The 11,794-nt window shown below is 33.2% G+C and overlaps 1 protein-coding gene across 1 annotated transcript in view; it reads right to left on the reverse strand.

Annotated features, from left to right (window-relative positions):
- Positions 1–787, reverse strand: part of Cth (Cystathionine gamma-lyase) — a 59,021-nt gene extending 58,234 nt beyond the window's left edge. The window contains exon 1 of the mRNA XM_089096994.1: positions 679–787. The gene's annotated coding sequence lies outside the window, so the exon portion shown is untranslated. The remainder of the gene's footprint in view (positions 1–678) is intronic.
- Positions 788–11,794: the final 11,007 nt, after the last annotated feature.

Consider the following 11,794-nt stretch of genomic DNA (forward strand, 5'->3'; position numbering starts at 1 on the left):
AAATACACCTGAGGTTCCTTCAGACTTTGAGAAGTTTTTGAAGAATTTAAATTGTTTAGATAAAACAACTGTAATCTATCTGACCCTACCTAAGAATATTGGGTACTGATGCATTATACCTAACACACAAAAAGGTCAAGTTTGACTAATGCAAGTGAAATAAAATAGAATGAACATATAATAGTTTAGAAACAAATTTGGACTATATATTTGCACATTAGGGGGGTGGGATAAAGCATAGCATATACTAAATACGTAACTTTAGACAGCAAATACCCGTTTTACGGGTTTCCATGTCTGGTTTCCTTGGACAGTATATAGCACTGTGATAGGTATAATGCACCAGTACCGAATATTGACTATTGAACTTATTCATAAAAATTCTATTTTACCGCAAAAGAAGCTCTTACGAAGGTTGCAGAGGGTTCCGGTAGCCCCCCCCCCCTGCCGAGTATTAAAAATACCTATTTAATGCTTCAATAATATTAGATTTTGTTAGTGATTTTTTCTCCAACTGCACCCTTCTGAGAGATTTGGTGCCACTATCTACAAAGATTGGTAAACGAAGGTAGCATACCCCACTTAAAATTTAGGCTACTATGAAATCGATAAAACTCTCTTCCCCACCCTAAACGGGCTAGAGAATAACCAAAAGCGGGGTTATAAATTATAACTCACTTTTATTCACCAGATTAAAACTTGTCCAAAACTTAAACTTAATTAAGAGCTCATTGTGTACTAACTACAAAACTTGTAAACACAAGATAAGTAAAATCGCCTCTTTCGCAGGTCAGGGGCAGACCAACCAATCAGAGAAAAGGGAAATGAATGGGCAATTTTTTTTGATCTCATTACCAATTTGCTAGGTTTGAGCATTCACGCTCTGGCATCCTGAACAATTTAATACAAACCAAGTTATTTTTACCATTAGATTAAGAAAAAAAATCTTTGCCATTAAAAAGTGCAGGTGAAAGCAATTTCCGTACAGGAGAAAAAAGGACACTTACCTAACAGAAAATGTCTAACAGATAATAGATAATAATCCAAAGGTCGAATCACTGTGCGTCTGGTTTTAACCAACGCCCCACAGCCTCCAGGGCAAGGGCCGTAAGTTATGCAAGTTGCTCATTTTTGACATATATAAGGTTTTTATGGAAGGGGTGGTCGTATAAATTTCGAAGTGGGCTCATTCAATTGTAAATAAGAAGTTCTAGTGTCCTTTTTAAGAGTCAAAAGTGATCGGAGGGCCAACCCCTCTTCCCTTCTCTCTTTTCCCCAAATAGATCTGATCGAAATTTTGAAGTAGCCATTTTGTTAAAATAGTCTAAACGGAAAATTACTATGCCTCCAGGGTTGACTAAACCCCCTAGCCCCTGGGGCTATTATTGTACGTTATTTAAGTTACCCACTGTATATGTTCAAATATATATTCTATGTTCATCTTATTCAAAGAAGTCCAAAAGTCAAATAACTATGCTTCAAGGAATGACACCCCCCCCCCCAAGTCCTGGGGCAGGTATTGTATTTTATGTTAAATTGCCCATTGTTTATATATAAAGTTGATTATTGGGAAATGGGGCAAGATTGATCCTGAGTTTTGAAAAAGGCTAAGGATTTAAAGATAAAACCTTTATAAAATGTTAAGAGGGATGTCAAACAAAATCAAAACACACTATATGAAGGAGTGCTGTCAAAACGGTACAATAGCAAAATCTAAGGAATGTCTAAGGGTACTAATTTGGAACTTTAAAACCATATTGAGGGGGAAGTCAAACAGTTCCTGGTAACAAACTGTAAGTAAGGACCGACCCGGATCAATGGTAACCAAAACTCTAGAAAACGGGATTTTGATACCAATAGATACATCAAAAGAATCAGATTTTACTGCTGATTTCAAATATATAAGTTACATCAAGTTTAGTCCTACCAATCAAAACTACGCGTCTGAGAAAATTAGGCTGATTTTCGAAAAAAGGGGGAAAGACCCTCTAAAAGCTATAGAACCTTAATGAAAACCACACCATCATATTCAGCGTATCAGAGAACCCTACTGTAGAGGTTTCAAGCTCCTATCTGCAAAAATGTGGAATTTTGTATTTTTTTGCCAGAAGAAAGATCACGGATGCGTGTTTATTATTATTATTTTTTTTTATCTGTTTTTTTTTTTCCAGGGGTGATCGTATCGACCCAGTGGTCCTAGAATTCTGTGGGAGGGCTCATCGGAACGAAAATTAAAAGTTCTAGTGCCCTTTTTAAGTGACCAAAAAAATGGAGGGCAACTAGGCCCCCTCCCATGCTCATTTTTTCCCAAAGTCACCCGACCAAAATTTTAAGATAGCCATTTTGTTCAGCATGATCGAAAATACGATAAATATGTCTTTTAGGATGACTTAATCTCCGAAGTTCCCGGGGGGGGGAGGGCTGAAAGTTATCAGCTTTACCCAATGTTAACATATAGTAGTGGTTATTGGGAAGTATACAGACCTTTTCAAGGGGGATTTTTTCTGGTAGTGGGGGGTGGGGTGGGTCGGGGGTTATGTGACAGGATCTTTCCATGAAGGAAGTTTTCATGGGGTAAGGGACATTGCTATGAAGGGGGGGACCAGATTTCCCAGCATTATTTAAAAAAACGATCAGAAATTAAATTAAAAAAAAATAAGTTGTTCAACTGAAAGCAGGGAGCAACATCAAAACTCAAAATCAAAAGAAGTTATTGCGTATATGATTGGGTTCACCCCCTAGTCAATGCCTCACTCTTTAAGCCAAAGATTTTGTAGTACATTCGTAATAGCTATTTATTCTAATTAACGGCCTTTGTGATTAAGGGGTAATTTTTAAAGAATTGCAACAAAATTCAAACTTTAGCATAAAGAGCGAGGTATTGACTAGGGGGCGAACCCCTTAATATACGTATTAAAAATATATAAATATAGAAGTTTATTACGTAAGTTTATTCGTAAGTTACGTATATTTATTACTAATAAAAACGTTCGTAAATAAAATTAAACAAGTTTTGAGAAAGCCATTAAACCAAATAAAAGTAAGATTAATATGCAAATTTTGTTTTAATTATTCATGTACGGTGAGCCAAAATCAAAACCTGCATTAATTCAAAAACATTCAAAAATTAAATTAAAAAACAAGTTGTTTTTTTTTTTAACTTAAAGTAAGGAACGACGTTAAAACTTAAAACGAACAGAAATTATTCCGTATATGAAAGGGACTGTCCCCTCCTCAACGCCTCGCTCTTTACTCTAAAGTTTGACTTTCTCACAACTCTGTTTTTTTTTAAACAATAAAAAACTTTAGCGTAAAGAGCGAGGCGTTGTTAATAATTTCTGTTCGTTTTAAGTTTTAATGTCGTTCCTTACTTTCAGTTAAAAAAACTTTTTTTTTTATTTAATCAAACAGTTCGTGGTAACGAACTGTAAGTAAGGAGCGACCCGGCTCAATAGTAACCGAAACTCTAAAAACCGGAATTTTAATACCCATAGATACATCAATAGAATCAAATTTTATGCTTATATCAAATATATAAGTTTTATTAAGCTTAGTTTTACCCATCAAAAGCTACGCGCCTGAGAATATTTTTCTGATTTTCAAAAAAAAGGGGGAAACAACCCCCAAAAAGTCATAGAACTTTAATGAAAATCACACCATCGGATTCAGTGTATCAGATTCAAGCTCCTATCTGCAAAAATGTGGAATTTTGTATTTTTTGTCAGAAGAAAGATCACGGATGCGTGTTTATTTGTTGTTTGTTTTTTTTGTTCGTTTTTTTCCCAGGGGTAATCGAATCAATCCAGTAGTCCTAGAATATTGTAAGAGGGCTCATTTGAACGAAAATTAAAAGTTCTAGTGCCCTTTTTAAGTTAACAAAAAAATTGGAGGGCAACTTGGCCCCCTCCCACGCTCATGTTTTTTCCCAAAGTCACCCAATCAAAATTTTGAGATATCCATTTTGTTCAGCATAGTCGAAAATCTAATAAATATGTCTTTGAGGATGAATTAATCCCCCACAGTTCCCGGGGGATGGGCTGGAAGTTATGAACTTTGCCCATTGTTTACATATAGTATTGGTTAATGGCAAGTATAAAGACGCTTCAGGAAGGATTTATTCTGATGGGGGGGGGGTGTCGTAGGAGGGGGCGACATGGAAGGAGTTTCCCATGGAGGTTGTTCCCTTGTGGGAATGGACATTTCAATGAAGGGGGCGCCGGATTTCCCAGCATTATTTAAAAAACGATCAGGAATTAAACAAAAAAATATTTTTTTCAACTGAAAGCAAGGAGCAACATTAGGGGGGGGGGGGGTTCGTCCCCTAGTCAATACCTCGCCCTTTTCGCTAAATTTTTTTTAAGTACTTCCAAAACAGCTATCTATTCTAATTAACCGGCCTTTGTAATTCAGGGGTTTGTGATTCAAACAAAATTCGAACTTTAGCGTAAAGAGCAAGGTATCGACTAGGGGGCAAACTCCCTAATATACGTAATAAAACATACGAATACAGAAGTTCGTTACGTAAGTTACGTCAGAACAAAATTTCGAGAAACCCATTTAGCCAAAAAAGTAAAATTAATATGCAAATTTCATTTTAATTATTCATGTACGGTGAGCCAAAATTAAAGCTGCATTGATTCAAAAACGTTCAGAAATTAAGTAAAAAAAGACAATTTTTTAACTGAAAGTAAGCAGCGACATTAAAACTTAAAACAAACAGAAATAATTCCGTATATGAAAGGGGCTGTCCCCTCCTCAATACCTCGCTCTTAACGCTAAAGTTTGAATCTGTCACGCAACTTTATTTTTTAAAACAATAAAAAACTTTAGCGTAAAGAGCGAGGGGTTGAGGAGGGGGCAGCCCCTTTCATATACGGAATAATTTCTGTTCGTTTTAAGTTTTAATGTCGCTCCTTACTTTCAGTTAAAAAAAACTTGTTTTTTTTATTTAATAAAAAAAAGGAATGGACAGCCCCGAGGGAAGAATTTTAAAACTATCCCATTTGTCCATTCTTAACATGCAGGATTTATCATTGGGAAACACAACTTGAATGAGCTTGGTCACTGCTAGGGCATTAGCCCACTTCTATTCCTCCTCCCCCCCCCTAAGCAGCAATCATAAAATCATATAAGTAGGAACCTATTAGGAGGTACGGGGCGAACATACTTTGTGTATGTTTTTATGGTTTTTATTAGTGAGAAAGAAAAACAGGTTGTTGATCAGGGTGATGTATTTTAATGGTTTATTGATTCTAAGGGGTCAAAGAAACCTCTTTCAATATCAAGTTATGAGTTGTTTCTAAGTGTATTGACTCTCGGACAAAGTTGGCCCCTTCACAGGAGCGGGAGAGATGTATTGATATGGGACAGGAGGGGGAAATGGATTTCATAGAACTTGATTTACATAGTCGAAAAAGATCTCAATTTCTAAGAACTTGATTTGCATAATCGAGGGGAATTATTGATTCGAGAAAGGTGAATTACTTTGTTGTTTCTAAGCCGAATTATTGATCCAAGAAAGGGGAATTTATTTGTTGTTTCTAAGGGGAAATTATTGATCCATGAAAGGGGAATTTATTTGTTGTTTCTAAGAGGAATTACTGATTCGAGACAAAGAAATTTATATGTTGTTTCTAAGGGTAATTATTGATTCAATAAAGGGGAATTATAAATGGCATCACTTGTTTCCTAGGAATTATATGGGGCTCTAAAGAGATAAATTAATGTTCTATTTTTATAATACTGCTTGTCAGGCCGTTATACTTAGTGAAAAAATCATTGTTCTAACGAAACCATAATAGTGTCTTTACGAGAACCTTAAATATTAAGAGATTAACATGGAAAAGGGTTTCATAGGAGTTTCAAATGTGACAGCGCAAGGCTACAAAAATAGAAGGAACGCGCAGAAATTACTTTTAGGGGATTATTTAGGCGAAACATTTTTAGGCATTTTAGAAGATGATTTGGGAGATTTGGGCGAAACAGTTTGAGACTTTTTAGAAGATGATTTAGAAGATGATTTGAGTTGAAACTCCGTGGTCGTTATAATACGCAAGTTCCATTTGAACAGTGTTGTGAGGTTCCCTACCCCAACCCCATCCCCAAAGGGCCCCAACCCCATCCCCAACAGAGCCCCAGGCCCCCCAACAACAATGGGCCCCCAAATGCCCCCAAAGGGCCCCCGCCCCCCAGGGCCCCCAAACTTTTTTGCCCCCCATTTTTTTTATACTTTTTTATTTGCGCATTTGAGACACAGAAGGGTCCCATCCCCCTAACTTTTGGCTCCCCATCCTACCATTAGTGTTTTGTTGTAGTTTACCTTGTCACAGTTACATTCTTTTGATTTTTCAAAGTTCATTTAGATTTCCTTCGTTGAAATGCGAGAGTTGGAATATTTAAGTAGTGTTTTGTCATGGTTTACCTTGCCAAAGTTACATTCTCTTAATTTTTAAAAGTTCATTTTTAATATCTTTGGTTTAAATGTAAGAGTTTGAATATATCATTAGCTTTTTGTTGTGGTTTACCTTTTCACAGTTACATTTACTTCATTTTTCAAAGTTCATTTTGGATTTCTTTCGTTGAACTGCAACAGTTGAAATATTTCAGTAGTGTTTTGTTGTGGCTTACCATGTCACAGTTACATTCTCTTGATTTTTCGAAGTTAATTTTGAATTTCTTTCTTTTAATTGCAAGAGTTGGAATACTTCAATAGTGTTTTGTCATTGTTTACCTTGTCACGCTTGCATTTTATTTATTTTTCAAAGTTCAATCTGTATTTAATTCGTTGAAATGTAAGAGTTTGTATATTTCAGCAGTCTATTGTTGTTTTTTACATTGACACGCTAACATTATATTGATTTTTCCAAGTTCAATGTAGATTTGATTAGTTGAAATGCAAGAGTTGGAATATTTCAGTAGTGTTTTGTCGTGGTTTACCGTGTCACAGTTACATTCTCGAGATTTTTCAAAGTTAATTTTGAATTTCATTCGTTGAAATGCAAGTTGGAATATTTCAGTAGTGTATTGTCATGTTTGTCCTTTTCTCGGTGAAAGAGTTTTTAATTTAAATTGTTCATTTGTATTTCTTTTGCTGTAATAAAAGAGTTGAACTAGGTCAGTAAATTTTACTTTGGATTTATCCTGTCAAAGTTACATTCTCTTGATTTTTCAATTTTTATTTTTAATGTCATTTGTTGAAATGCAAGAGTTGGAATATTTCAGTAGTGTTTTGTCGTGGTTTACAGTGTCACACTTACATTCTCATGATTTTTCAAATTTCATTTTGAATTTCTTTGATTGAAAATGAAGAGTTTGGAATATTTCAGTAGAGTTTGGTAATGGTTTATCTTTTCATAATTACATTCTCTTATTTTCAAATTTAATTTTGAATTTCTTGCGTTAACATGCAAGAGTTAGAATACATAAGTAGTGTGATGATGCGGTTTGCCTTGTAATAGTTAGATTCTCTTGATTTTTCAAAGTTCATTTTGGATTTCTTTCATTGAAATGCAAGAGTTAGAATATTTCAGTAGTGTTTTGGAGTGCTATACCTTGTCACAGTTACATTCTCTTGATTTTTCAAAGTTCATTTTGGATTTCTTTCGTTGAAATGCAAGATTTGGAATACTTCAGTAGTGTTTTGTCGTGATTTACCGTGTCACAGTTACATTCTCTTGATTTTTCAAAGTTCATTTTGGATTTCTTTCATTGAAATGCAAGAGTTGGAATATTTCAGTAGTGTTTTGTCGTGGTTTACCTTGTCACAATTACATTCTCATGATTTTTCAAAGTTCATTTTGTATTTCTTTCATTTAAAAGCAAGAGTTGGAATATTTCAGTAGAGTTTGGTAATTGTTTATCTTTTCATATTTACAGTTTCTTATTTTCAAAGTTAATATTGAATTTCTTGCGTTAAAATTAAAGAGTAGGAATATCTAAGTAGAGTTTCGTCGTGGTTTCCCTTGTCACACTTAGATTATCTAGATTTTTAAAGTTTTTTTTTGAATTTCTTTCTTGGACACGCAACAGTTAAAATATTTCATTTGTGTTTTGTTGTGGTTCACCATATAACAATTACAATCGCTCGATTTTTTAAATTTAATTTAGTATTTCTTTCCTTTAAATGAAAGACTTAGACTACTTCAGTAGTGTCGTGTTATTCTTTACCATGTCACACTTACAATCTCTTTATTTTTAAAAGTTCATTTTGGATTTCTTCCGTTGAATTTCAAGAGTTGGAATATTTCAATAATGATTTGTCGTGGTTTACCTTGTCACAGTTACATTCTCTTGATTTTTCAAAGTTCATTTGAATTTCTTTCGTTTAAATACAAGAGTTGGAATATTTCAGGCGTGTTTTGTCGTGATTTACCGTGTCACAGTTACATTCTCTTGATTTTTCAAAGTTCATTTTGAATTTCTTTTGTTGAAATACAAGAGTTGGAATATTTCAGTAGTGTTTTGTCGTGGTTTACCGTGTCACACTTACATACTCTTGATTTTTCAAAGTTCATTTTGAATTTCATTGATTGAAATGCAAGAGTTGGAATATTTCAGTAGTTTTTTGTCGTGGTTTACCTTGTCACAATTACATTCTCTTATTATTCAAAGTTCATTTTGAATTTATTTCGTTGAAATACAAGAGTTGGAATATTTCAGTAGTGTTTTGTTATGGTTTACCTAGTCGCGATTACATTCTCTTGATTTTTCAAGGTTCATTTTGAATTTCTTTCGTTGGAATGCAAGAGTTGGAATATATCAGCAGTGTTTTGTTGTAGTTTACCTTGTCACAGTTACATTCGCTTGATTTTTCAAAGTTCATTTTGGATTTCTTTCGTTGAAATGCAAGAGTTGGAATATTTCAGTAGTGTTTTGTTGTGGTTTACCTTGTCAAAGTTACATTTTCTTGATTTTTAAAAGTTTATTTTGGATTTCTTTCGTTGAAATGCAAGAGTTGGAATATTTCAGTAGTGTTTTGTAGTGGTTTACATTCGCAAGCTTACATTCTCTACATTTTTCAATGATCATTTTGTATTTTGTTCGTTGAAATGCAAGTGTCGGAATATTTCAGTAGTGTTTTGTTGTGGTTTATCTTGCCGCAGTTACATTCTATTAATTTTTCAAAGTTCATTTTGAATTTCTTTTGTTAAAGTGTAAGAGTTGGAATATTTCAGTAGTGTTTTGTTGTGTTTTACCTTGTCCCACTTACATTCTCTTGATTTTTAAAAGTTCATTTTGAATTTCTTTTGTTGAGATGAAATAGTTGGAATATCTCAGTAGTGTTTTGTTGTGGTTTAACTTGTCATGATTACATTCTCTCGATTTTTCAAAGTTCATTTGAATTTCTTTCGTTGAAATGCAAGAGTTGAAATATTTCTGTAATGTTATATCGTGATTTACATTGTCACAGTTACATTCGCTAAATTTTTCAAAGTTCATTTTGGTTTTACTTCGTTTAAGTGCAAGAGTTAGAAGATTTAAGTGGTGTGTAGTCGGGTTATACATTTTCATACTTAAATTATCTAGATTATTAAATTTTCAGTTCGGTATTCTTCAGTTAAAACGCATGAGTTGATATATTTCAGTAGTGTTTTGTTGTGCTTAACATTGTAGCAGATATATTCTCTAAATTTTACAATTTTCATTTTGAATCTCTTTAATTGAAATGAAAGATTTGGACTATTTAAGTAGCGTTTTGTCGTGGTTTACCTTGTAACATTTAAATTTTATTTATTTTTCTAAGTTAATTTTGGATTTCTTTCGTTGAAATGCAAGTGTTGGAATATTTCGGTAGTGTTTTGTTGTGGTTTACTTTGTCACCCTTATATTCTCTGTATTTTTAAATGATCATTTTGAATTTCTTTTGTTAAAATGCAAGAGTTGGAATATTTCAGTAGTGGTTTGTCATGGTTTACCTTGTCACAGTTACATTCTCTTGATTTTTCAAAGTTCATTTTGGATTTCTTTCGTTGAAATGCAAGAGTTGGAATATTTCAGTAGTGTTTTGTCGTGGTTTACCATGTCACTGTTACATTCTTTTGATTTCTCAACGTTCATTTTGGATTTCTGTTGTTGAAATTCAAGAGTTTGATTATATCACTTGTGTTTTCTGATGGTTTAGCAAGTCTCTCTTGCATTCTCTTAATTTTTACAAGTTCATTTTGGATTTCTTTCGTGAAATGCAAGAGTTGTAAAATTTCAGTAGTGTCATGATGTGGTTTAGCGTGTCAGTCTTATTCTTATTCAATTTTCAAAGTTCATTTTGGATTTCTTCCATTGAAATTCAAGTGCTTGATAATTTTAATAGCGTTTTGTCACGGTTTACCTTGTCACAGTTATATACTCTTGATTTTTTACTGCTTATTTTGAATATCATCTATCGTAATTCATTTGTCAATTTATTTTATGTGTGGTTTTTTAGGATCTAACTAGCCGCACTTGCCGACCATTGTTATTCCAAAGCAAATGGCCGTTTTCTTTTATTGAATTACAAGAACTGGAATACTTCACTAGTATTATGTTGTGCTTTACCCTGTAATAGTTACATTCTCTTGATTTTTCAAAGTTCATTTTGGAATTATTTCCTTGAAAGGCAAGAGTTGGAATAATTCACTAATGTTTTGTCGTGCTTTAATTTGTTACAGTTAAATTTTCTTGATATTTCAAAGTTCATTTTGGATTCCTTTCGTTGAAATGCAAGATTTGGAATATTTCAGCAGTGTTTTGTCGTGATTTACCGTGTCACAGTTACATTCTCTAGATTTTCAAAGTACATTTTGGATTTCTTTCATTGAAATGCAAGAGTTGGAATATTTCAGTAGTGTTTTGTTGTGGATTACCTTGTAATACTTACATTCTCATGATTTTTAAAAGTTCATTTTGTATTTCTTTCGTTGAAATTCAAGGGTTGGAGTATTTCAGTAGTGTTTTGTCGTGGTTTACCTTGTCACAATTATATTCTCTTATTTTCAAAGTTCATTTTGAATTTCTTGCGTTGAAATGCAAGAGTTGGAATATTTCAGTAGTGTTTTGTTGTGGTTTACCTTGTCATAGTTAGATTCTCTTGATTTTTCAAAGTTTATTTTGAATTTCTTTTGTTGAAATACAAGAGTTGAAATATTTCATTAGTGTTTTATCGTGATTTACCATATAACAATTACATTCTCTTGATTTTTCAAAGTTAATTTTGTATTTCTTTCCTTGAAATGCAAAAGTTGGAATATTTCAGTAGTGTTTTGTCGTGGTTTACCTTATCACAGTTACATTCTCTTGATTTTTCAATGTTTATGTTTGATTTCTTTCGTGGAAATACTAGAATTAGAATATTTCAGTAGTGTTTGTTCGCTGCTTACCACTTCACTCTTACATTCTCTCGATTTTTCAAAATTCATTTGAAACTCTATTGTTAAATATAAGAATTGGAATAGTTCAGTAGCCGTTTTATGTGGTTTACCTTATCATACTAGCATGTTCTTGATGTTTCAAATCCCATTTTGAATTTCTTTCGCTTGAAATGCAAGAGTTGGAATATTTCAGTAGTGTTTTGTCATGGTTTACCTTGTCACAGTTACATTTTCTTGATTTTTCAAAGTTCTTTTTGAATTTCTATCGCTGAAATGCAAAAGTTGGAATATTTCAATAGTGTTTTGGTGTGGTTTACCTTGTCATACTTACATTCTCGTGATTTTTAAATGTTCATTATGAATTTCTCTCGTTGAAATGCAAGAGTTGGAATATTTCAGCTGTGTTTTATTGTGATTTAACTTGTCACAGTTACATTCTCTTGATTTTTCAA

The sequence above is a fragment of the Artemia sp. Qi Xiang Cuo genome, chromosome 11 (genome assembly GCF_049724085.1).
Source record: "Artemia sp. Qi Xiang Cuo chromosome 11, ASM4972408v1, whole genome shotgun sequence".
In the NCBI taxonomy this organism is placed as follows: domain Eukaryota; kingdom Metazoa; phylum Arthropoda; class Branchiopoda; order Anostraca; family Artemiidae; genus Artemia; species Artemia sp. Qi Xiang Cuo.